The sequence below is a fragment of the Pleurodeles waltl genome, chromosome 9 (assembly GCF_031143425.1).
Source record: "Pleurodeles waltl isolate 20211129_DDA chromosome 9, aPleWal1.hap1.20221129, whole genome shotgun sequence".
Classification (NCBI taxonomy): domain Eukaryota; kingdom Metazoa; phylum Chordata; class Amphibia; order Caudata; family Salamandridae; genus Pleurodeles; species Pleurodeles waltl.
Genome location: NC_090448.1, coordinates 310,392,900 through 310,418,758, shown reverse-complemented (window position 1 = coordinate 310,418,758; position 25,859 = coordinate 310,392,900). Strand labels below are relative to the sequence as shown.

Here is a 25,859-nt window from a genome sequence, read left to right as displayed (position 1 = left end):
TCCCTTTGAGAGTTTTACTTGACGAATCTGAGGACCCACCCGTGGGGGAGCCCTTAAGTAACCCTAAAAGGAGATTGGTCACTCTCTGAAGTGACCTATCTATCAGAGGGCTTCAGGGACGTCATCTACCTGGCCTAACCAGTGAGATGCTCCCAGGGGCCTCTGCCCATCTTGTTTTTAAGATGACAGAATCAAGTAGCCACCTGGCAGAGCTCTGTGCACCGCTCTAGGTGTACAGGGGGGTGGACACTCCCCTATCTTTTGTGCAGTTTTGCGCCACAGCAGGAACTGGGAGTTACTGAACTGGTGCAAACCAGATTATGAAAAGGAGGGCACCAAATGTGCCCTTCAAAGCAGCCTGGTGGTGCTCAGAAGTGACCACATCCCAGCCCTTAGACACCCAATACACAGGGGGAGGTAGTCATGCCTCTCCCTTACAGGAAATCATTTGTTCTGACTCTGCGGCCTGAGCCAGGCTCACTATCAGAAGGGCAGAACAGTGTCTGGGGTCAGCAGCAGCGTGGGCTGCACAGGCAGAACTGGGAAATTCTCTAGGGAACCCCCAGAGTACATGGTACCAGGCAACTAACACTGGAATCGGTGTAGTTGCATGATTCCAACACGTTTGATACCACACATGCCTAGGTTTGGAGAAGCCAATATGTAGTTGGACCACTTGAGTACTACATACCTTAACATTGCTTCCTTGCACTTACATAGTCAAAGAAATGGCCTGGGGTCTATAGGGGCAACCTGCTCATGCAGGGGTACCCTCACACTTAGGGACAGGCACCCTGCCCTTGGGCTGAAGGACCTACCAAAGAGATGACTTTTAGTGTCTAAGTGCACTGACCAGGTTCGGTAGTGAAAGGGTGCATGGACCATTTCACGTAGGCTGAAATGTCAGGCCTGCAGACACAGTTTGCATGGGCTCCCATGGGTGGCACAATATGTGCTGCATCCCATGGGAGAAGCCTGGTGTACCAATGCCCTGGGTACCTAAAGTACCATAAACTAGGGACTTACATGGGTCCTCCAGTATGGCAACTGTGGGTGTGAAAAGCTTACCAGCAACAAATTTAGAGGAGAGAGCACAGACACGGTTAGCAGGATCCCAGTGAACTACAGTCTAAACACACTGACATCAAGCAACTAGGGGGTAGAGGGGGGTAACTAAGCTAGAAAGATGGCCCTTTCCTACTTTATGGCCAAGAGAAAGGCTGTTTTGATGGTGAGCTGCCTAAGGGGACAATTACGAAGTGGCTCAAACGAAGCACACATCAGAAATGTAAGAACTAGGTAAGTGCCCCACTGAGGCATTATGAAGGGCGAAGGTGGAAACATATGTACAAGCCCTTTAAGAAACTTATTTACAATAGGGAACTTAAATAAAGAGGGTTGGTCAGGCAGCTGTAGAAAAGCTGATAGAGCAGACAGACAGCCCTTAAGAGTGCCCGGAGCAGAGTCTTGCTGGGCATGGTACAGAATGAAAAGAAGTACATCAGAGAGAAAAGTAGAAAAAGGATCTATATACTCATCTGTATAATACTTTACACATTTTTGCCAACAGCAGGCGTATATCGTTTTGGTGGAGGAACGGCTTGCTGTCAGAAGAACAAAACAGACTTGAGGAACACTGAAGGCTGTCAACTGTCACCTCTCAATCTCCACGCATGAAGGGTGGAGTTTACAGGTTTGGGTGGAGAAACCTCCCCTGCTGCTGTGATAGAAGGACCTCCTGAAGGGCCAGCCTGATCGGAGGATCATGCCTATTATCAGAAGCTTGGGATACCAGACTCTACTTGCCCGGTTCAGTCACAAGGAATACTTGGGCCCAGTCATTCTTGATCTTCTTGAGAACTCTGGGAAGAAATGGTATGGGCAGAAAGGCGTACAGGTGGCCTGAACTCAACTCGTCACTAAACGTGTCTGCGAACGATTGCAGTCTTGTGAACTGTAACATGCAATACTACTGACATTGCACGTTCTCTTCGGAGGCAAACAAATCTAACCAAGGCTTTCCCCACTGCTGAAAGAGTCCTTGCGCCACCTCCAAATGGAGATGCCACTCGTAAACTGCTAGGCATTGACAGCTGAGTTAGTCTGCCCTGGCGTTCAGAGAACCTGACTGGTGTTGAACCACCAGGGTTATGCCCTGGTGTTCCAATCACGTCCAGAGACGCAGGGCCTCTTGGCAAAGGGTCCACAACTCCACCCTTACAGTACCATATGGCGGTGATGCATCGTCACTACTATGAGGTCTGGTTGGGGAAGGGACAAAAGCCTGCCTTTGAACCAATCGCGGTTCATAATCCACCACTGCAGGTCTTTTGCATTTTCCGCTGAGATCTAGACCATGTTGGAGAAATTGCCTTGATGCTGCGCCCACTGGAACTTCAGGTTCCACTGCAGAGCCTGCATATGCCATCTGGCATGATTCACCAGCAGGATGCAGGAGGCCATGAGGCCCAGTAGCCTCAGAGTCCGCCTCACAGAAACCCAGGACAGAGGCCAAAACATTGGTATTATAACCTGAATATTTTGGACTCGCTGCTCACGAAGATAAGCCCGAAACTGCACTATGCCCAGAACAGCTCAGATGAAAGGGAGCATCTAAGAGAAAGTCAGGTGTGACTTTGGCATGTTTATAGTAAACCTGAGCGAATGCAGGAGGTTCATCCTAGTCTGGAAGTGGGAGACGACAGCCTGCGGCAACCCCACCTCCAACAGCGAGTCGTCGAGGTAGGGGAAGACTGAAACCCCTAACCTGCTCAGATGAGCTGCGACCACCACCATCACCTTAGTGAACACCGAGAGACTGTGGTAAGGCCAAACGGGAGCATGACGAACTGAAAGTGCTCGTGGTCTACCTTGAACTGCAGGTTAACGCCTGTGGGGAGGAAATATGGGATTGTGGAAAAACACATCTTGCAAGCCCAACACTCAATCAATCAATCAGGGAATTTGTAAAGCGCACTACTCACCTGTGAGTGTCTCAAGGCGATGAGGAGGAGGGGGAGGGGGGAGGGGGGGGGAAGGTGCTGCTACTGCTCGAACAGCCAGGTCTTGAGAAGTTTCCTGAAAGTAAGGAGGTCTTTGGTCTGGCGCAGGTGGGTGGGAAGAGTGTTCCACGTTTTGACGGCGAGGTGTGAAAATGATCGACTGCCAGTTGCAGTTCTGCGGGCGCGTGGGACAGTTGCGAGGGTGAGGTCAGTGGAGCAGAGATGCCAGCTCGGGGTCTAGAAGGAGAGTCGTTTGTTGAGGTATTCTGGTCTGGTGTTGTGTAGTGCTTTGTGAGAGTGGGTGAGGGGTTTGAAGGTGATTCTCTTGTTGACTGGGAGCCAGTGCAGGTCTTTCAGGTGGTCTGTGATGTGGCAGTGGCAGGGGATGTCCAGGATGAGGCATGCAGAGGCATTCTGGATGCGTTGCAGCCTCTTCTGGTGTTTGGCCGTGGTTTCTGCATAGAAGGCACTACCGTAGTTCAGTTTGTCTCCTTGATCTAGGGCAGACAAGACTTGAGCCAAAGTGAGCATCTTGAATTTGTCCTTCTTGAGGAACAGATTGAAGGTCCATAGGTCTAGAATAGGGTGAATGCCCTTGTTCTTTCTGAGTATCGGAAAGTAATGGGAATAACAAACACTGCCTACTTCTGACAACGGAACCGTTTCAATGGCTTCCTTGGCAAAGAGAACCATAACTTCCTCTCTGAGCAAAACCATGTGATCCTCAGTCAGCTGTTCGGGAGTCAGCAGTACTGGGGGATGAAAGGATTGGAAAGGCAGGGTGTAGCCCTTCTGAATGATCTGCAGAACCCATGAGTCTGATGTAATGGACTGCCAGTGGAGGAAATGATGTTGAATTCTCCCTCCAACTGGACTAACAGGGTCCTGCAGAATCAAACTAGGAGGACTTGGAGGTTGCAGCTGCCAGCGGTTGGGGGTTCAGGTTGGGTGACAGACATCTTCTGGCTTCCAGAGCCTCTAGGTCTGAAGGCACTATGCCTATGTTCTTGCATAGCTTTGGGAGCTTGTGCAGGACAGTGGCTGGCATAGACTGGGATGGTGATAAACCCATTTTGTAGCCACAAAAGGGGTGAAAGGCAGATGGAGAAAGGGAGGTCGTGGGGAGGCCCAGAGTCTTAAAGCGCACAAGTTCCAACAAAGTGCATTTACATATTGTTTGCCTGGACATCCCCCTAAAAGAAAGATGTTCTCACCCAGGTGTGGCACCATTAGGCCACTGTCGAGGAAACCGCTCTGCCCAGCGAGTCAGTTGTATCCAGTTCACACTAAATGATGAACTATGCTGCGTCCCTTCCGTCTTTCACTGCTTGGGAAAGGATGGACCTCCAGGACCTGTCCCAGCACTTGCACAATGGTATCCCATAAGGTGTGCGAGAAACAGCTCAATAAGCATGAAGTGGTCACCGGCCTCAATACCAGGTTAGTGGAAGAAAACAACTTCTTTCCAAGTTGTTCCAGCCTCTTGGATTCCCTGTCCGGGGTAGTGGAAGGGAACGCACCATGAGAAGTTGAGGTTTGGACTACCAAGCTCTCAGTGGTGGGTGTTGGCTGAGGAAAGTAGGGTCACCTGGTGCAGGGTGATGGAAGCAGGGAATTGCCCTTTTTAAAGGATCCCCTGTGCTGGGCTTGGACCAGGTTTCATGCAGGACATTAGTAACTGCCTCATTAAAGGGCAAAAGGGGTTCAGAAGTGGACGCATATGGCTGAAGCACATCTGTCATGAGGTTAGTCTTGACAGCTACTGAGGGCAGTTCGAGGTCAAGGACCTCCACTGCTCTAAGCACCACCATTGCATAGGAAGCTCCCTCCTCCTTAGCCACAGTGGTGGGTGAGAGCAAGCAAGAATCTGGTGATATGTCCAGTCCACCGGCCTCTCCTAGTTCCTCATACCATTCCAATGGTAACTGGTGCTCTAAAGGGTCCAGTGACCCCTCCCACCATTCTCCCATGCTTGGCTATTGAAAATAATACTCAGGCAATGATCTGGCACCCTTGGGCGCCATGATCTGCATCATGCGACGGAGTTTGGCTCAGGATTGTCAGAAATCAGAATGGGGCTGGCGCGGAGAATGTTGAGTGGGTACGATCAACGCCGATCCGGATTCGGATCCATGAGACCACATCGGAGCCGAGGCTGAAGCTGTCAGCGCAGAACCTAAAGCGGCCTCCTCTGACCCTGCGGGCCCCAAGGTTTTCCGGAGGGGTCAGAACACTCAAATACATGCCACATGGCTTTGTAGTAGTCTTATCTGAGGAGGGGTTGCTTCGGTCCCCAGAAATGGAGGGAGGCTTGGAGTCGGACCTGGCATTGATTCAACAGCACCATGCCTGGAACGCAGATGTTCCGAACTCGTCGCAACAGACAAGATGAAGTCAAAGTCAGCTTAGATATCTTCTTTTTGTACTTCTTCCCCGAGTGTCCCAAAGACCTTGAGTGGGAGGAAGTGGAGTTGGGGCTCCTTGAGTGATCCCACAACCTTCTCCTTGTCTGGGACCGTGACCTCTGAGGAGTTGCACGGATGGCATTAACAACCAGGCCGCAATGAGCTTTAGGGACCCTTCGGCACCATGGCCCAGCAGTCCAAGCACGACTTGAAATAATGGTCGCGCTCGACACACCATAGGCAGACAAGGTGAGGGTCTGTAAGCAACATGGTGCAGTGACAGGCACCACACGGCTTGAATCTTACCTTTCTGGATGACATCCTCAGCCCACATTAAAAAATACTCGAGAAAACGCAGAAAAAAAGCCTGTCAAAAAACAACAACAGTGGGGTAGCTCTCTCCGGATCAGCGTTAACTGGCATGGAAAGAAAAGAACTGACGTCCATGCACCTGTGTGGCACCTATATAGGACCGTGAATTTACATCCAGTGCCAACAACACCACACGGATCTAAACAATGCTACCCGAAGGCACGCGAAGGCATACTCAAGCAAAAGTTTCCGGATCCCGTCTGATGCCTGGGAAATTCAAAGGTAAGGCATCAGCAGCTAGAAGCCTTTATAAGATTTGATGTACAGAGCTGGCCCACCGGACACAATGGGAGAGGTGAATAGGTTTTTGGCCAGAGTGGGACTGCCTCAGTTACGGAGGGAGGTCATACAGGAATTGTAGGAGGACCTCACTTTGGAAGAAGTAGGTGCAGCCATCAAGACACTTAACAGGTTCAAGGCTCCGGGTGGAGATAGCAAAAACAATTCCACTTTTCCTTGTACCCAGGTTGGTTGCAGCGGTGTCCTCACTCCCGGTGGTTCTTGCGGAGACTGTTCTTAGAAATAGCTTCTTCAGGTTTAACTGCCACTCAAGATGGTGGCCGCAAATCTTTGTGAGGTCAGCACTCTAGTGTTTCTACCTTAGTCTTGTGCTGAAGCTTCCCTCCAGCTGTTTCTCTCTGGGAGCTGTGCACTTCAACTGTCATCCTGAGGAGAATGAGCAGTGTTCCTGAAGTGCTTCGTTTCATAGAAAATTCTTCCAGTTTTGAGTAATTAATTATTTTTCTTGTTACGGTGTGCACACCAGATACTTTTTCCCTTTTGGAGAAGCTGAATTTCTTCCTTCTTCCAACAACTGGCTATCGGCTTTCTGAGGAGAATTTTTGTTGGCGTAACAGAACTTCAAGCAACTGCAGTAAGGAATTCTTTCGTATGATTTCCAGACTTGCCAATATATATATATATGTACATATGTATTCAAAGAACTCTTCGCCTTGGAGACTTGTCAGTCTTCGAGGCAAACCTCAGTGCTCAGACTAATTCCTAGAGATTGTGATTGAGAAAACTGAACCTTGAGAAGAAGTTTTTGTTTCCTGTAAATGACATTAGTAGATTGTATATTTGTGAACTTTTTAACTGTTCTCCAGAGAACCTTGGATACCTCTGACTCCTGTAGAAAAGAAGATATTAACATAGTTCTCTTAGAGAGAGGCTAGTCTCTCAAAAGATACAGGTTAAGAGAACTACAGAATTGGGTGAATGTGAACGGCTGAACAGTTGAAAGCGCAGTAGGAATGTACTTATCTCTTATCACCCGACTGCAGGTCCTTCCTTTAAGGAAATCCCAATAAGAAGAAAGGTGCAGGTTACAGAGAGACACCCTGAATATCCTATCTTCAAGTAGAAAACACAGGCTAAAACTGGATCTGAAGGCGGTCTCTCTTTTTCTATTCCCATTCCCCATTCCCCCTAGCGGATGCAGAGTTCAGATAATCAGTTAAAGTCTGAGCACACATCTGTTGAAGGGAGTTGGGTAAAAGTAATCTGCTCCTGTGGAAGTTTGATTTAATGGATAATCTTCTGACACCCGGCAGAGTTCGATCATGATTTTGCTTCTGCCCTCAAAGAAAAACTACATACAGAGGCGAAGGAGAAACATCTTCTGCCACCAACTATGAGAGAGGGGATATTGTGTTTGATACAAAAGCCTCGAGGAGACTCCACAGACCCTTCTACCTACTGGCCTCTAACTATGCTCAATACAGATCTTAAAATAATGTGCAGAATATTGACAACCAGGCTGCGAGGGGTGGATCGAGAACTGGTCCATAAGGACCACTGCGGCTTCATGCCAGCACGTAGCACCACTCCTAACCTCTGTAGACTGACGCTTTGGACGGAAAGAAGGAGATGGTTCTGGTCTCCCTTGATCTTGAAAAGGGCTTTCATACATGAAGTGGGCATATCTATTGTCAGTCTTGCAGGTCATGTGGTTTCGCCCTAACTTTTGCACCTAGATTAAACTTCTGTATATTTACCCTTCTGTACTTATTAGGGTGGGTGGTGAGCTTTCGGAAACCTGGTCAGTGGGGAGGTGTACATGTCACGAGTGCTCTCTTTCACCCCTTTTATTAGCCTTGGCAACTGAGCCCCTACTGTTGCTGCTACACGTGGAACTGGACCCTGGGGAATTAGATTGGGGGACATTATCCACATAATTTCGCTATATGCGGATGATGGGGAGTCGGTTCCAATCCTTTTGCAGTTACTAGGTTCCTTTGGTAAGGTCTTGGGTTTCAGGATCAATGCCCGCAAGTCACTCTTATTCCCCTTAGGTGGCCTAATTGGGAGGCAGATGGACTAACTACCAAATGTGGGTCTCTAGTGGGTTACACACACTGAGGCACAGCAACAATGTAAGAACGTGGCTAGGGTGTTGATGGGGCTAGAGAACTCTGCTAAATTCTGGAATAGGCTTTCCCTCTCAGTGATGGGATGGGTGGCTGTGGATAAAATGGTTTTCCTTCTGCGCTGCCTGTACCTCATCCAGAGTTTTCTGTTCCTGCTGCTGGATCGGCTTTTTTGCAAACTAGTTAGCCTATTGGTAAATCTCCTGTCGGCGGACAAGCTTAGCGTATCGGAGTGGCATTGGCAACACTCAAGAGAGACTTGGAGGATGGGGGGGATTAGCAGTCCTGTATATACAGTTCTACTATTATGCTGCAAACCAACAGCATGCTGCTGGAAGGCTCACCGGGTCTGAGAATTGGAAGAAACCGCTCCTAATGACCGAGTTCGGTGGTGACACTTTGCCTTAGTTGTTGATGCGAGGGGACAGATTAGATCGTCCAGTTCCGTATTTAATTCAAAACACAGTGGAGCTTTGGGAGAAAGTAGTCCAAAAGGTCAGTAGAGAGCTACAAATGTGGGATCTGGCTCCAGTTAGGAACATAGATATGAACATGTTCATGGAACAATGGAGGGAGTGATATATTCCCCAGAAATACCTTAGTTACATTTCTGGATGCTCAGGATTCTTTTGTGTTTTGCCCGACCCACTTCATACAATATGCTAAATTGGAGAGTGTTGTGAAGGAGATCTAACAGACATCCCAGTGGTGCCCCGGCCCTCTAGGGTGCTTAATGGTCTTATTGGATGGGGAGAGGGATGCCATTTTTTACAGGGTTATTTGGGGAGACATGCAACCTCTGCAATTCCCAGCACTGAAAAAGGATTTTGGAATGCCCATCTCAGAATCGAACTGGGAGAGTGTGTTGGGTGGGCTTTATGCGTACCGTGTCTGGTAACTAAATTTAAGCTGCTGCATTTTCATTTTCTACACTGTACCTATGTTAGTCCATTTGGTCTGAATAAAATAGATCCTGCTAAAGAAGCTAAGTGTGGGCAATGTAGTATGATTGGGGCCACTTTCATTCATCTAGCATGGGAATGCAAATAAGTTCTGGATTTTTGGGCACAAGTAGTGCCACACATAAGGATGGCCACTGGGATTAGAACACAATTGACACCACTAGCCTGCTTGTTGGGAGTGGTGGTGCACCCCAAATGTCGTAAAATTCCTTACAGACTTGCCCAGTGGGCCCTATTATTGGCAAAGAGAAGGGTGGCCATTGGGTTCCCCTGTTGGACCATTGGCTGCAAGATCTCTTGGAATAGGGAGTGGCAGAAGAAAACCACATAAGTGTGTCTCGCACCGATGAAGGGGCAGCAGAGGCCATAATGTTTTGGCCTCAGTTGCTGGGTATGTTCAAAGATGACATTGCTTTGAGCGCTGAGAGTGGATCTGAAACTGAGGGCTAATGGTGTGTAAGGCTAATAGTCTCGTCAATTTTCTGATAACCATGTGTGTAATGGTGCTTCCTTACATGATGAATGCCTTATAGCCTTGGTTCCATATACAAAGTGCCTTGATTCTGGCTGGGCTATTAGATGTTTCAGCTTGAGAATAATGTATTGCTTGTCTGCCACTGCCTCTAATTTGTCACTGCTAAAGGAATATGTATGACACTATCAACTCACACTGTATTTTTTGTATTTTTCACTTGCATAAAATCAATAAAATACAGTCTAAAAAATGTCACAGTAGGTGTTCATGATGGGTACTTTATTCACATTTATAATCTGTCAATTCTTCTAATTAGCTGAGGAGGAGCACATTTTCATAGAATCAAAAACAAAGTTATTCACTTGAAAATGAGAGGCTCCTTGCCTTTGGAAACACAGAATGATCTGTCCAAATGGGGGCGACTCATAAAAAATGTATAGAAAATAAGTGACTCTGCCATGACATGCATTGTAGGAAACTACTAACAGAGAACTATATTCAAGGGTAATATGTGCATTTCAAACAGCTTTAAGGTACTATAACATGGATAGTAACAGGGACTTGAAAGTTTTAGATGATATAGCTTACACAAGGACAGGAGTGTTTTACTGCAACTTTTATAGCTTATGGGAAGATGTAACGCCAGGTCCACGGCTATCCATCAGCACCAATTGAAGTTGAGCTGGACTCTGACCTTTGAACAGCATGGCGGTAGGGCATGTGCAAGATGGCCAGCATCCATAAGCTGTGCAGGACGACCACCAGTCACTGTCCTACCCATAGGCAGAGCTGAAGACACTTGTCATTAGATTTCTGCAAAAATGTCAGTAGTTTGTTCCTTAGCCTAAGATGTTCTGGTAGGGCATTACAGACAGTGTAGCTTTGGAAAATAAGTAATGGACCACATGTCTGATGTGATGCAGTTGATGTAAAGTTAGTACCTCTTCACCCAGATCTTAGGATTCTTCTAGCAATAAGCCATCGTTTAAGATCAATGACCTCTCATTTAACTTGGTGTAGAACTAGGTATTGTCTGCATACAAATGGTGATCAATGTTATGGGATGCTAGAATATCTCCCAGAAGATTATGTAGCTATGGAACAGTTTAAACAAACAAAAGGGCAGAACATTGTAAGCCCACCAGTCTATGAAGGTAATTTTTTCTAGAGAGGATAAGCACTGTCTTTTACCACCAACAAATACCTGACGTAGATGGGGACAAATGCTGTGCTGAGCTGAAGCATGGCCTTTGTTGCTTGGATTCTGTGACTGTTATCCGAAATGAAGGAGTGCAGTGCATATTCATATTCTGTTAGTAAGGACCTACCTATATTAGAGGCTTCTGAAATAATTAGTCTAAAATCTCTTTTAAAAGTGGCCAATTGTTTCAGTGCCTCTACTCAGACCTTTGTTCATAGTACACTGGGAGGGAAAACCAACTACAGAAAAACCTAATCCTGTGGAATTCCTCAGGCAGTTTTAACATCTAATTCCAAGATCCAAAGATGAGAAGGAGGGGTAACATATGCTTTTAGTTTTATCACACATTAAAACAATATTGTAAATTATCCTAAGCTACAAACCTTGAAGGAGGCAATTTCCCTACCCACAAAAGAGAATCGTTCCAGCTGTCTGCCAAACCTTGTGCAGTGAAAAATCTTGAGTTCAAGTGTTACATCTGTGGGAGATTTAGATTGTTAAATCGGGCACAAATACATGTTTCTGCTCATTTTGACTTCTATCAACCACCTAAAACTGAGGGGCTAATTAACAATGCTGTTTTTATTAGCACACATTCTAACATTCACTCAGTTTCAATATGTTTAGTACCACTGATGTTGGGCAGTAAAAAAAAAAAAACTTTTTTAAAGAGTTATGCAGCCCCCTCACCTCCCATGAAGAAATGGCACTTGATTGCAATATACAACCTCTGAATAAGTCATGCTTAACATTTTTGGGGTGTCTGGAAAAATGGGAATAGTTAGCAGACATGTGCTTGGGACAAAGTCTGTGAATTAAGTTTCACCACACGAAATAACAAAACAGGTACAGCCAGTGGTCACAAATCACCCATATCTAAATATGGCAAGTGTTGACCACTTGTGAAATCGATAAGTAACCACAGTACCATTCATACTTTTGACATCATACGTTTTGGATGCATTCCTGCATACAATGAACATGGCTTGCTGAATGAAAAATCTTTCAACACAGCACAAAAATATAAACATCGTTTACAGAGAAGAAATGCTGGAACTCAAGCACGGCTTGAAAGAAAGCAATTTCTTAGCATGTGTTTAAGGGGAACGCACATTTATGTTCTTTCTGGCCAAAAGAAAAAGCTTTGCTGCAGATATTATTATTGAATGAATTGCAGTTTGCAAAAAATGCATACTGGACAAAAACAGAGGACATGAGGGTATTGTCTAGCCAATGGCTAGAAAACAAAACTGAAATTGGTCAAGGACAGTTGATGGTGCATAGGTAGAGGACAGAGCTTTTATGCAAGAAGTGAATGCTCACACTGAGCCCCTTTGGAAAATATTTAAAGTGTTTTTTTTTTTTTTAACATGGTCCTTACAAACAGCTGGCAAGTACAGAGTAATCTTGAATACACAGATTATTGTGCGCCTTAGAAGGGTATCCATCTACAACGACATACACATTCTTACTGCAATAAGAAGTGTGCACTTGAATGTTGCAACTTTATTGAAGTTATTGAAACAAAATGGTTTGGAAGAAACTGAAAGATGACAAAGATATTAAGTGGGAGATGAAGATCTAGATGTCATAGCTGGCCTTCACATCGAAGTGTTTCTAATGGCTGGCTGTCCCTTGGACCTTCAGTGGTACCTGGAAGCACTTGTTAAATCAATCTAGGACTAAGCAAGTGTGGAATAAAGAAGAGTCTATGACTATGCTTAAAAATAAATGAAAGCAAGGAAGATTTTGGTTCGAATGAGATGAATTAGAAGGTTAGCTATCCTCAATCGGTAAGTGAAATGCAGAGCGGCAGAGTTTCCAGGGAAAGTCTTACGAAACAGTCAGGAAGTCTTTCCGACATTTGCTTGTCATCAGACGGGCCCCTGAGGAGGAGGAAATGTGGAGATTTTCTGGGATCTGTCACACATGATCCTCAAAAATGAGGATATACAGAAATTGGGGAAGATACTACCGTCACAGAAACGAAAGAAGCAGCAGAGGCACTACAAATTGGGAACATTTTAAATGTATTTCAAGAGAAGAACTTCAAACCTAGGAGTGAATATTGCTTAGGTGTACTGCAGAAGCTGTTTGAGGAGTCATCTTTAAACTGGTTCAATATTTTATTTAGGCTCCAATGGCACAAGTTACACTGAAGTCTCCAGTTCAAAGTGGAACCAGACATGATTGGCCCCATCCTTACCCATAGGCTCAAAATAAAACACAACACCTCGCCAACAATGCCCCTTACGAGTTGTAGCTTGCTATCCATGGGGATAAGCGCTTCAATACACCACATAGGGGTAGTAAACCGTATATGAATGTTAAATAGAGCACTACAAATGAGCAAAGGCTTTTCTCATAATATGGAGACTTGAGCAGCAAAGTCCTGACAACTGCACCTACTGATGGCCCTGCCGACAAGATATTTCTTGTCAAAGTTAGGGGTGTGGGGCGGGATTTAATGTACTTAAAGTTCAAATGCTGATAATGGCAGGTGGCTGACATCTTTCCAATGTTCTGGGTCTGCAGGACTGAAGCAGGTACCCAGGAATCAGTTACGCTAGCCTGAGATACAGCCACCAACTTAAAAGGAGTAGAGTGTAGTACGATTTTCCTGGCTGGCAGCGCTCTGCATATTTTTATATTCTAATGCTAAATGCAAATCACAGGTCATATCTCACACTGGGAAGAGTTCGCAAGATGGGACCAATTGCCCAGGACTCAACAAAGCTAATGTGAAACATTGGGGCAACCTTAATGTGGTTGGGGTAGTTTTATTATTCCTGTCTGGCAGGTCTCAGCATATAATTTTCTAATGCTGATACCAGCACATTGTCAGTCACACCTTTGCAATGAAAGGGTCAGCAGGACGGGACAAATTGGCATAGATTCAGCAAAGCTAGCCCAAGACACTGCTACCAGCCTTAATGTAGTATAGGTAGTTTGCTAAGCCTTGCCAGCCAGGACAAATCAAACTCTCATATTCTAAAGCTTCTAAAGGTAGAATGCGGGTCATATCTTGACAATGGGATGATTCAGCAAGTCAGGATCAAATGCCCAGGAATCAGCAAAGCAAGCTTGAGACATTATGATGAGCCATTAAGAGGCAGGGGAATAAATTAATTACTTAACTGTAATTCCATTTCTCAGGAGTTAATATATTTCATATATTCACATATTTGAATTATTCCCAGTCATCAGACTTGGAATCCTAAATAGCAATAAGCAGTGTTAACATGGCAATAGGTCTCAACAACAGTGCTTATTTAGTATCAAATACACCTCATTTGAAACAATCTGCACTTCAGCCAATGAGGTGGAATTCCTGGCTCTCCTACACCCCCCACAATTCCTAGCTCTCCTACACCCCCCAAAGACTAACATAGCTCCAATTTCATAGCACTGAGAAGAGTATATAATAAATGAGGCTTTGACTGGGGAGGAGGGAGAGTTGCATGTGAATATAAGAAAGATACCAATGCTGGAGACCTGGAATTACAGGTAACTAACTTCTTATCCAGCATTCAATGTTTCATATATTCACACGCTTGGCTAAAAACAGAGAAATATATAAAAAAGTGATTGATGGAATCCTTGAATTAATCTCATCCATTAGTAAATACTCAGGCCTCACCCCAATCCATTGTTATTTTGCATACCTTGCCACCTCAGATTGGCTCTAGCTATATACACATCATTTTTGACCCTGCTCGAATGAGAACAGTCCAGACCGAACTGCCAAGCCAGGTCCTCCCTGAACCAGAACACAAGCAACCGAGGACCGGTTTCACCCTAGTTAGGGTTCATCAGTCAGGTATAGCTGGTTTCCAGTGACAGTGTGCACTGGACCCATATCTGGGCATACCTGTCTCACTCAGGGTGACACACTAAGGTATAAAGAAAAGTGATGGATGGGATGCTCGAATTAATCTCAGGAGCAGGATAGGGACCAATTTGCATATGGCTGGGTCCAAACTCAGATGCACTGGGATGCGGCATGGAGTACGACCCCAAGTAGTTAACAGTGGCTGAGATTAAGTCAAGCATTTCATGCCAGTGTTGAGCTCCCATGAGACTGGTGGATGCCGTAGAGGCCGAGGGGCTATAAAATCTCCTTTTATAAACTGTTTTATGATTCTTGAGAGAAGAGAGTAGGAGAGCTGTCTCCTGGTCCTCTACATCTAGAAACAGCCACTAACTGGACTCATACTCATGAGTATTTGAGATGCTCTTGTTCAGTTCCAACAAATGTGTAATTATTTTGTATGGTTGCATACAGAGTCAGTGAAATCCTTTGCTTTTGCATCACACACAAAAACGCTTCCACTAGGTGTTATGTCTTGGCAGTGGCTTCTCCCCATGTCTGTGCAAGGATGTTTCTACATTCCACTGGCAGATCCAAGTGACCAAACTATAAGTGGTCAGGTACCATGCTGTTGGTGTCACAGACTTGAGGTTGTTATGGAGTATCTTCCAGTTGTTTCTGGAGAGGATCCTGGTGTGTGGTTCAGTGATATCACCAGACGAGTGGTCAGTTTGAGGAGTTCACTGTACCAGTACTGGCATGGCCACACCAAAACAATGAGAAACGGGATGCAATGATCTGCCTTTGCCTTTGTCACAACCCCAGCGATCAACGGGAACTGCGGAAAGGTGTATGTGAAGATGCTGGACCACTTGACCGAAAATGCACTGCCTACTGTTCCTGGTTGCCAAAATCTGCTACAGTAGGACCAGCAATTCTTGTTGCTCATGATGGCTATCACATCCAGTGGGAGTGACCACACTTTTGGAAGATATAGTCAGCTTTCTCTGGGGGGAATGCACACCACTGCAGTCTAATAGTGTTCAACTGATCTAGTCTGCTTGATCATTGTGGTGCCTTGCCAGATGTTCTATAGCAATATCAATTTAGTGAGAAATGCCCCAAGTCTCATAGCACCTCCTCTGAGAGAGGTCTGCACCATGTTCGCCCTTGCTTGGCAATGTAAAACATTGATGTTGTATTGTCCGTCCTGATGAGGACCACTTGATCTGCCAGTCTTGGGGGAAAACACTTGTAGGCCCACACATATGGGCCGAAGCTCCAAAATGTTGACATCTTCTTTGCATTTGACTAGAGACCTCTGGTTGACAGAACTTGCATGTGAGCTCCTCGGCATCCATAGGCACATTCCATTGTGAGCACCATTCTGTCAATGAACAATGGAAAGAGTCCTTTGTTGAGATTTGTAGGGAATCTCCACCAGTCAAGCTCACTTCTGGTTGACGTTGGAGTGTGCTTGAAGGGTATTTCTCTTTCATCTGGACGATCTGCCATACCCTTGATTTTGGTTCCGGTTGGTTGTGTATCCCTGGTCATATCCAGTTTTCAGTTGTATTATGGGCAGTATTATGGTCGGCCTTGATTCCCATACTGATTGCAAACTCTCCTGTAGACCGAACAGATGCCCGGGAGGAAACGGGAGTGCACTCTTAAATTATACATTAGTACAATTTGACTCAGAAACACAACCTAATATTGATGTGGCAGGGCCTATTCTCATATTATACCCCCCCATGACATATATGTACAATAATATGACATAACCCAGTACCATTCACAATACACAGTCTTATCGAGAAGGACCTATATCTATTAATAGGTTACGCCTAAGGATATGTTGTTAATTTTCACTGTGGTCTCAAGGAGTATCTGTAGGAGACGGGGAACTGCTCTTGATGTTGGGGACATTATTGGGAGGGAAGGGAGTGTCAGACCGTTTTCCACCATAATAATTTGGGCACTTATAATAGGATGTAAAGGACTTTGTACTTAGTGATATCTGTAATATTCATTATGTCACTGTGGACCACTGTACCTTTGTAATTGTTAATTGAAATGTAATAAAATGTATGGGGAAAAAAAACCCTCCTGTAGACCTGCGATCTGTATGAGCCAGGAAAAGTGGCTGAGCCGGGACATAGATACTGTAGACCTCTTGGTGATTTTGCAGTATCCATATCTGTCCTAATGTTTTGTGGGGCATCATCCACATCTTTCCAAACAGGGTGAGACTATCAAAGGGCATATTGAGGATTTCTGCTTAAACCTCTGGAGGGAAAACTGTAGAGCTTACCCAACCCTGCCTTTTAACACTGCTACTCCTGCTCGCTGATGGAAGCCTGCACTGGAAACGTCCATTGCGCATCAGTGATCGAAGAGATTATTGCTCCTTCCTTGGTCATCTTGTACTCTGGAATGAGCTCTACTAGCGGCAAGATGTTATGCCACAAGTGGCAATCATAACTTCCCAATATTGCTGAAGCACTGGAAGCTTGGGGTGATGTTGCCACGACTGAACTCTCTAGCCCAAACTATCAATTTGGCAGTTGTCTCTGTCCGGAGGGGCTGATGATAGCAGGATCTGGTTATTCAATCTGCTTTGGGCTGCTGATGTTATAAGAGTCTGTCTTCAGGGGACCTGTAAGGCAGACAGGCAGCTAATCTGGGGCACTGTACTTTTTCTCCAGACATAGAACCACCCTTTGAACTGTAGTCGGAGTCCTCTAATTTTAGGCTTTCAGAACAACAGTAACCCAGTCTCAGCATGGATCGTGTAGGTTTGTATGGCTGCTCTTGAAAATAATAAAGAAAGCATGCTGCTCCACTGAAGCCACTGGGAGACTGAACTTTTTAGCGACTCCCTACATCAGAGCATCAAACCAGGCTATGTAGTCTGGAGGGGAATCTGGTGGGTGAGCGATGTATTGCCTTCCTTGGGTAAGATGTATTCATCCCATTCCAGATCACCTCCATCATCTGCCTGTGGAAATTCACCTTCTTCCTCTGAATCTGAATCCAGTCTTCACCTCCCATGTCTTTGGGAGCTGGCGGGACCATAGATTATTTGTCAACTTTGGAAGGCGTGTCCATTGGAGGTGGAGGTGGCAGAAGAAGCGCAAGTAGTGTACGCAGAGGTAGAGTATGTACAGTAGATACTGAGGGTGGGGCAAGCGTAGGTTGCCCTGTAGTAAGAAGCCTTGGAAACGTGTTAATCATTTGTTCAGAAGTTAACATAAATGAGACAGGCACCTGCATGATCTCTAGTTGTCTTCCATAACAAGGAGGTCCATAAGAGTTAGGAGGGTTGTCATCTATGAAGGTATGGGATCAACACTCTTAGTCCTGATCATTTTACAAGTTTTACAAGACTTCTTGGTCTCTGAGGTCTCCACCTCGAAGTCTAAAATCTGGGTAGGTAGGCTTTTGGTCACATTTATGGGTAAAAAGGTAGCTTGTGTAGAAAAATCCATTGTTCACGTTTTTGTTGGCATTATTCCTGTATTTGTTGATGGCAGTGTTATCATTGTCTGCGGTTTATTTGTCAACAGTGGAAGGTGGGACATCCTTGGAGGGTTAAACGACTGTGTCGGCATGGACAATGGTTTCGCCAGCAACTGTGCTGTAGTTAACTACAACCTTGCCAATGGTGGTCTTTTCATGGTTGTCAAGGAGGACTGTCCCATGGATGTCAATAGGAATGCCATCAACAACAATGGTTTTTCTTCAATTCTGGAGGACAGTAGTAAAGATAGGACATCATAGGAACTGGATTTTTGTGCTGTTTGTTTACACAGTTTGGAGTTTGTACTTCCTGGAGTGTTTTACAGAAGAAACATTTTTTTTATGTAAGGCAGTGGCAGCAGTGCATTAGATTCCAAGTCCAACTCTGGAAATCTTACATGTTTGCTTTTTTGTGCTGCCTTCGTGGAAGCGACTGGTGGAGCACTTTTCACCAAGTCATCACCAGAGAAGGGTACATCCCCCTTAGAATGAGGGTATTTTATTCTTCTTTCCTAAAAAACCAACCTTCTCGCCCTGTTCTTCAGGGTCTTAGTTGGAAAAGTCAGACAAATGACATAATGCAACACCCTATGCACTGGATAAAGGCAATAAATACATTGTTCATGTGGATCATCAGTATAGATCTTTTTCTATAAACAGGTAGAGTAGTATTTGAAAAGAGATTTCTTCTCTCCGTCAGTCATGGTGACTGCTGGTGACAGAAAGGAGATCACCCTGGCCCAGAAAGTGGAGATTATCCAGAAACTTTACCCTAAAACAACTAACTGTATGCTGAAAGCTGAAGTCCGGGCTGGTTCAGTTCTAGGATATACCAGAATTGTAAAAAGTTAAAGTCACTGAAGGGCAGAGCAGAGCTCCCCTTAGGGAGTCCCTCACTCACAACATGGGGTAGAAATCTGAGCAATGGTGGACTCTTAGGAGTGTAGAAGAGTTAGCACTGCCACCTCACTGGCTGGAGTTCAGACTGTTTCAAATGAGGTGGATGTGATACGAAACAAAGACTGCTGTTGAGGGCTAAAATCATTTGAAGACTGTCAACTGCTATTTAAGATTACTGGGGATTTTCAGCTTGACGACGAGGAATGATTCAAGCTTTTGAATAGATGAAATATCCAATGCTGGAGAAGTTTAATTGATTCCTAGCTGGCAGGACTTGGTGTACTTTCATCTTTTAATTCCAATAAAGGCAGATTGCTAGTCATATCTTCGCAATGTAAAGGGTCAGTAGGATGTGGGCAAGTGCTCAGGGACCATTAAAGCTAGCCAGAGACAACTGCACCAGGCTTAAAGTCTGCATGACCCAAGACCAAAGGTTCTGGAGGAACAAGACAGGCAAAAGCTCTGCTCTCCCAGGGCAGACCTAAGCTTCTGGATCCAACTGACTCAATCGGCACACACTATCGGCCAGAGCTAGCATTCAGAAGGCTGAATCGCAAAATTGTTTAGAACAGGAAATTATACCTATTAGCTACTATTGTTTTAGTTCAAAGGCCTCTTGCTAGAGGTGGCAGCAGAGTTAATGGAACCACACAACATGAAGAGAGCATTGGCATGTGCCTCCTGCAAGCTCTAATGCACCGCCCCACACACCTATGCCCACCACTCTGGCACCAAAAGCACCGAGCACCCCTAACCCCACATGCTCACACTCACACAAACCAGCCCCCTGCTCACGCAGATGAACCAACATCCCCGCAGGACACCAGACTTCAATGCATGCTCCTCAACACCCGATTGCTCACGAAACATGCCACGGAGTTATGGGACCTGCTGCATGACTACACTCTGAACCTGTTCTTCCTCACGGAATCAAGGTTAAACCAAACCTCTGCAACTGGCGTTACTACAGACATCCCTGCTGGCTACAAAATGGCCCTGCAAGACCATCAGCACAAGCTCATCTGCTGAGCCACAATCACATTCAAGGATACCATCCTCTTCACCACCTACATGGACACCCCCACCAGATACATACATGGAACACATCACTGTCAAGCTACGCATCAGAGCTAACGTCTCCCTGGGCGAACACTCATATACAAACCACCAGAACCCTGAACTAATTTCTAAAGTGACATAATGGACTGCATTGCACCCATTTTCAACATTGCCAGCATCTTCATCCTCCTCAGATACCTTAACTTTCACCTAGAAGATCACATGGACCAAAATTCTGTGGCCCTTCTAGAAAACCTCGGAAACCTACGCCTCACCTAGCATATAATCAAATCCACCTATGCTGCCAGACACCTATTGGACCTGATTCTCTCCAACAGGTCAGCAACTCTGACCTGGACCAACTACGCCCTCGTCAGTTACTGCATACCCATCCTGCACCACCACAGACTTCCCAACAATGTACCCACCTTCCGCAGCTGGAAAATCATCACTGAAGAGGTCTGGATTTCCTCTTCTCTGAACCGGCCAGATTAATCCAACAACTTGCCTAACACCAATAATAACCTCAACAGTTGAATCACTGCATGCACCAACTTCCCAGCGCTTCTCAAACACCCCCCAATGGCAAGAGCCTGACCACAGATCAGCTGGCACACAGAGGAACTCAGGCTGACAAAACTTCACTGCAAACAAGTGGAGCGCAAATGGAGAACAAGTGAAGAAACCATAGATAAAGGCATCTTCAAATCTGCCCAAAGACACTACCACCAGTAGATACGGAACACCAAGTGCACAGTTCTTGCAGACCAAGTCAACGCTAAAAGTAAATCTTCAACACCAAATATTTCACAGGTCCTCATGCCTCTGCCAGCAACATCAGCCCCTTGCAAGACTTTGCAACAAGCTCTCAAAATCCTTCTGTAACAAAATCAACTCTATATAGCAACTTCGACCCTCAATTAGTAGCACCTCTTTCAAGTCTGGCACAGGAAACCCAAGGGTATTCCTCATGGTGAATATCAGCTTGGGCATGTGAACGCACAAATTAAGCTTTTTGAGGGCAAGTTGAACTCTTTATGTGTCATAAATCTGCACAGACTTCCTTTCTGAGCTAGATGTCTTGATCCAGTCCAGTACCACATTGGAGTCATTAATGTCCTTAAGAATTAGGGGGATCATTGAGGTTGGTTGTTGACCCTGGGTGAAGCCGGGAAACTGTGCTCAACCAAGGAGCTCTCCAACCTGATTGCAGTGTGGAAAATGGAGTTTGGTATAAAACAACTAATAATAACGAGTCTCTAAGAATGTTTATGTGCTGTGCACAATACATTGTCTACTTTGAACAGTGGAGGGAGAGATTGGGAAATTGCTTTGGAGTCAATGCAAGATCTAGAACCTGTTCTGTGAACCTGGAAGGTTGCACCAAACATGGCTTTCCCACAGTCTATGCCCTGGATGAATTTATGTATAGTGGAAGCCTACCAAGCTTTTGTGACTAAATAGTGTATCCAGACCTTGTTCAGTGTGTCAGGGACAGAGTTGTCTCAGACATTCAGTGAAGACTAGTGCTGTTGATTATTTATTCCGGACCACAGCCTTTTGTAGATACGTGAAGGGGGACTGCAGGTTCTATTGTTCACTTTGAGGCAGTTTCCAGGCAGGGCATCTTCTTTTGTCTGTCCCTGATTATTCAATCAGGAAGGCTGATAACAGCCAGCTATAGAACCATTGTGCTTCATTGTGTCAGTGTTTTGGATTCTCCTGCTTCAAGCCTTCCTGATTGCTACATGATGTGAGAGCTATCACCTTGCCAAAATGCTGGTATGGGGGACAGCCAGAAAAATTTGACAAAGAACAACTCAGAGCGGTTCAAAAACCTTAAACATTGAATCTACATCCCTTTTCTAGAAAATGTGTATATAAGTGCGATTCAAACTATCCCACTGTGTCCCAGTTTCAACCTTTTCATTGTCAAGGAAGGAAGTGCTCCACTGAGTACTTGAAATACTGCTGGGTGATGAGGGATGGTCAAAAACAGTCTCTCAGGGGTGGGGGTTATCACGTATTGGATGCCCTTTCTGCTGGAGGAGCTGAGAGGCTCCCTAGTACCTCGAAATCTTACTGTCTGCTGAGAGAGGAGAGAATATCCAAAAGGACCAGCCAAGTGTGTTCCCGGTAAGGGGAACAGCCAGACAGAGCTAGAGAGGTTTCTAGAGAGCAAAGCAAGGAGCAATCCATGTGTGAAAGAGGTTCCCTCCGTCTCCATGAACGATTCTGGTCATGAACCACATTTAGACGTTTGCAAATATGAAGCAATATGTGAGATCAGCTGCTACCATGGCTGACAGAGTGGTGTTGCTGCTGCCGGTGGGAGTCGGAAAACTCTGACTATGTCGAGCTGGGAGCCCTGATCAGCCTGGAGTCTGCCACTGACAAAGACTGCACAAGATCCTGATAGGCCTGGAGAGGACACATCTGCCAGAAACCACCAGAAGATCAAGATCGGCAGGGAGGCCACACCACTATATCAGCATATACAAGCGGACCGTGGAAGCTGCAACTGCTGAAGACAAAGGGCTGCCCTAAAAGCTGCTGCATTGAGAAACACCAGTGGTCAAGTTCCAAAATAGGCCACAACCATAGCCTTGACAGCTGAAGATCTGCTAAATTAGCAGGACTGATGCATGAATCTGCACCACCCTGGATTGCACACAGGTAATCACAGGGCTTGAGAAATGTGAAAGAACAAGAGCCAGTACAACAGACAGGACTGCATAGCCAGCTTAAAACTTTGAATAAATAACTACCAATAAGGGAATTCTACCTGAACTAATGGGCACATCTATGCCTTAGATGATTTGAAAATTCTGCCTCGTCCCAGAGAGTGATTTTAGACAGTGTAGGCCTTGATCAACAGAGGGAGGATAGTGAAGAGTGTAGCCCCTCAGGGAGTATTCCAAAACAAGTATACAGCCCTGTGTCTGAGTTCTCTAACTTTGCAGTGGAGTATTATGTTATGTTATGTGATTAAAATATTTAGTCCTCTATCTAATAGCCATAATAATGTTTTGTCCAGCCAAAAATAAATATTGGCTGGACAACACATTATTATGGCTATTAGAGGACTGTTGAGTTCTGAGCTCTTGTGTATCACATTACCTCCCTGAGAGGCCTTTGACTGCTTATCCTCACAACTGTGACAATCAAGTGCAGAAAGGAAGTACTTAGCCCAGTTTGAAGAGCCATAGTAGGATGGACCCCGGGCCTTTAAAACCACGGCTGGGGCTTAATGGTCCTTGTCTGCCCAGTAGCTCCCCGGCAGGATCTGATGCACACAACAAGGATTCCAAACACTCTAAAGTCCAACTGGGATTCAAAGGTAACATTAATCTATCAATCACTGAAAATATAGCAAAATGAGCACACTACAATAGAAAGGTTGGCCTCAAGGGGTGGGAAAGACTAAGGCCCTCATTTCGACCTCAGTAGTCTTTTGTAAAGACCGCCGAGGTACCGCCGTGCTGAAGACCGCCAGTGCAGACGGTTTTCTACACGGCGTATTATGACTGCTAGCAGCCCTCCATCCTTTTTCGGACACAGAGCCGCTAGCAGCCATACTGGCGACGGGCGGGGAAGTGGAGGTTGTTCCACCTCCACCGCCCGGTCATCAGAACACCAGCCAACGAATCACGTCCCATGATTCGGTGTGGCGGAGTTCTGGTGACGGGGTGCTGGCGGTGGAGCAGCCCCCATGGATCCCGGACGATCAACGGACAAGGTAAGTTGATTGTCCGTTAGGGGGTGGTGGGGGAGTGTTGTGTGTTGTGTGCGTGCATGGGAGTGTGCGTGTGAGTATGTAGAGGAGGTGTGTGAGTGCGTGTATGCATGCAGGGGTGTTGTGTGTATGGGAAATGCGTGCAGGTAGGTCTGTGTGCATGTCTGTTTGTATGTGTGCGTGTGAGGGTGTGTGTATGTGCATGTTGGGGGTGGGGAGGGTGTGTGTGTATGTGCATGTTGAGGGTGGGGGTGGGGATGGGTCCTCCCACTCAGGGGTTGAGACCCCTATCAGTGCCAGGGAAGGAATTCCCTGGCACTGATAGTGCCTACCGCCATGGATCTCGTGGCGGTTCCAAACCACCCGAAATCCATGGCGGTATGCATGGTCCTGATACCGCCAGCGGTCTGGTGATGGCTGCTGGGCTGGAGACCGAAGTCTCCAGCCCAGCGGTCGTCAGCGCCCTGGCGGTCGGAGTGGAGAAGTGGCGGATGACCATGGCGGTTACCGCCATGGTCATAATTCCATTATTTTTTTTCAACGGCCTGTTGGCGGTATTACCGCCATTTCTCCCCGGTCCGCCAGGGTTGTAATGAGGGCATAAGAGTGCGTTGGCAAATTTATGCCTAGGTGAGAAGTAGTACCTTGATATCAAATTAAACTAATACAGTAGTCATGGTGGTTGAATCTGAAGGTCTGGCACCATCACTTTTTAAATTATTATTTATGTTATTGCCAACTTCTACACATCTATGCACATAAGATTCCATGGGGGACATATGCCCCCCCCAGACCCATTTACCAATGTATATTCATTATTATACAACTTTCTCCAGGGCATGATTGCCACTACCAATGTTATCAAGCACAAGATGTCAATGATGATGGAGACACATTTGGAGGAACACAAAGGGAAAATGATTCTGGGTCTGATCAAGCGCTGTCAACTGTGGAGAACCGTGTCAGAGCTCAATGAAAGGTGGTGAGTGACTGAGGAATTTAAGAACAGCGAAATAACCCCTGCAGCATGTTGCAGCAATGAGGCAAGCATTTCAATACCACTGCAAGGAAGGTAAAAGTTGGAGTTTTAATCCCACCACTGCACTTCCGAGGTGATCAACTTACTACTCTTGATTTCTGAGTGAAAACAACCTGGTAGCTGACGCCTTGGAAGTACATACAGTTTCCGAGAACCGGACAAGAGGGACTCTGGTGCTGGAACTGTTACTGTAAAACTGATACATTCTTCACAGAGAGACATAAACCACTGCTGCAGCAAAGAGGGATTTATCTTTCAGAGGACACAAATGCCTTCTTTACTGATTGACATTGGCAGAGGAAAACAGATGAATTTTAGAATATGTAGCAGGAACTGTTACAAAGTAAAAGTTAAACTGCACACTAGGCAGGTTTTGGGAGGGTCAAATCTTTTTCATTGAGCCCTAGTGAACTCTCGATTTTATGAACAGCAAAAAAAACGCAATGGTGGGAGTTAGATTGGAGCAGTCTCACAGATAAAGCACAGCTTTAACAAAGTTTGAACTGAGTATTGTGTGATGAATCATCCTGTTTTTAGTGGTGGGATATGGGTGTATTGTACTATGTTTTTCTTCCCTAACATTTTTTTAGTGCCCCATTTTCTCCCGCCCATTGTCTCTTGCTTTCTTTGTGGTGGGTGTGAATATTTGACATTGCATTTTTTTGAGATGTTTACAATGTACACTTGTACAGCAGGTTATACTTTTTATGCTCTTATCCTGTAATATACTGTGATCTTGCAGAATAAAAAGATTTAAAAATATGGAGATGAAAAGGGATTTGGCATCACTAACTTTTGGAAGAGTGCTTCAACATAGAAGCACTCTTTACAGGTGGAGAGAACCTTGTAAATTACTTAATAGGGGTTGATGTTAAATACGAAAGGGAAGAAAACATAGAAACACAAACAATATTGAAAATACGGATTGTAAATATGTCAATGTGGCCACAGAAGAAGAAAGGAAGATATAAGGAGTGCTATGCAACTTACATTGATAAAGTTCAGG

General features: G+C 45.5%; 1 protein-coding gene and 1 long non-coding RNA gene across 2 annotated transcripts in view; one reads left to right on the top strand and one right to left on the bottom strand.

Moving 5' to 3' along the window:
- Window positions 1–25,859, bottom strand: part of ZMYND10 (zinc finger MYND-type containing 10) — a 161,856-nt gene that overhangs the window by 69,169 nt on the left and 66,828 nt on the right. The window lies entirely within an intron of this gene.
- Window positions 1–25,859, top strand: part of LOC138259218 (uncharacterized) — a 143,391-nt gene that overhangs the window by 110,926 nt on the left and 6,606 nt on the right. The gene's annotated exons all lie outside the window — the stretch shown is intronic.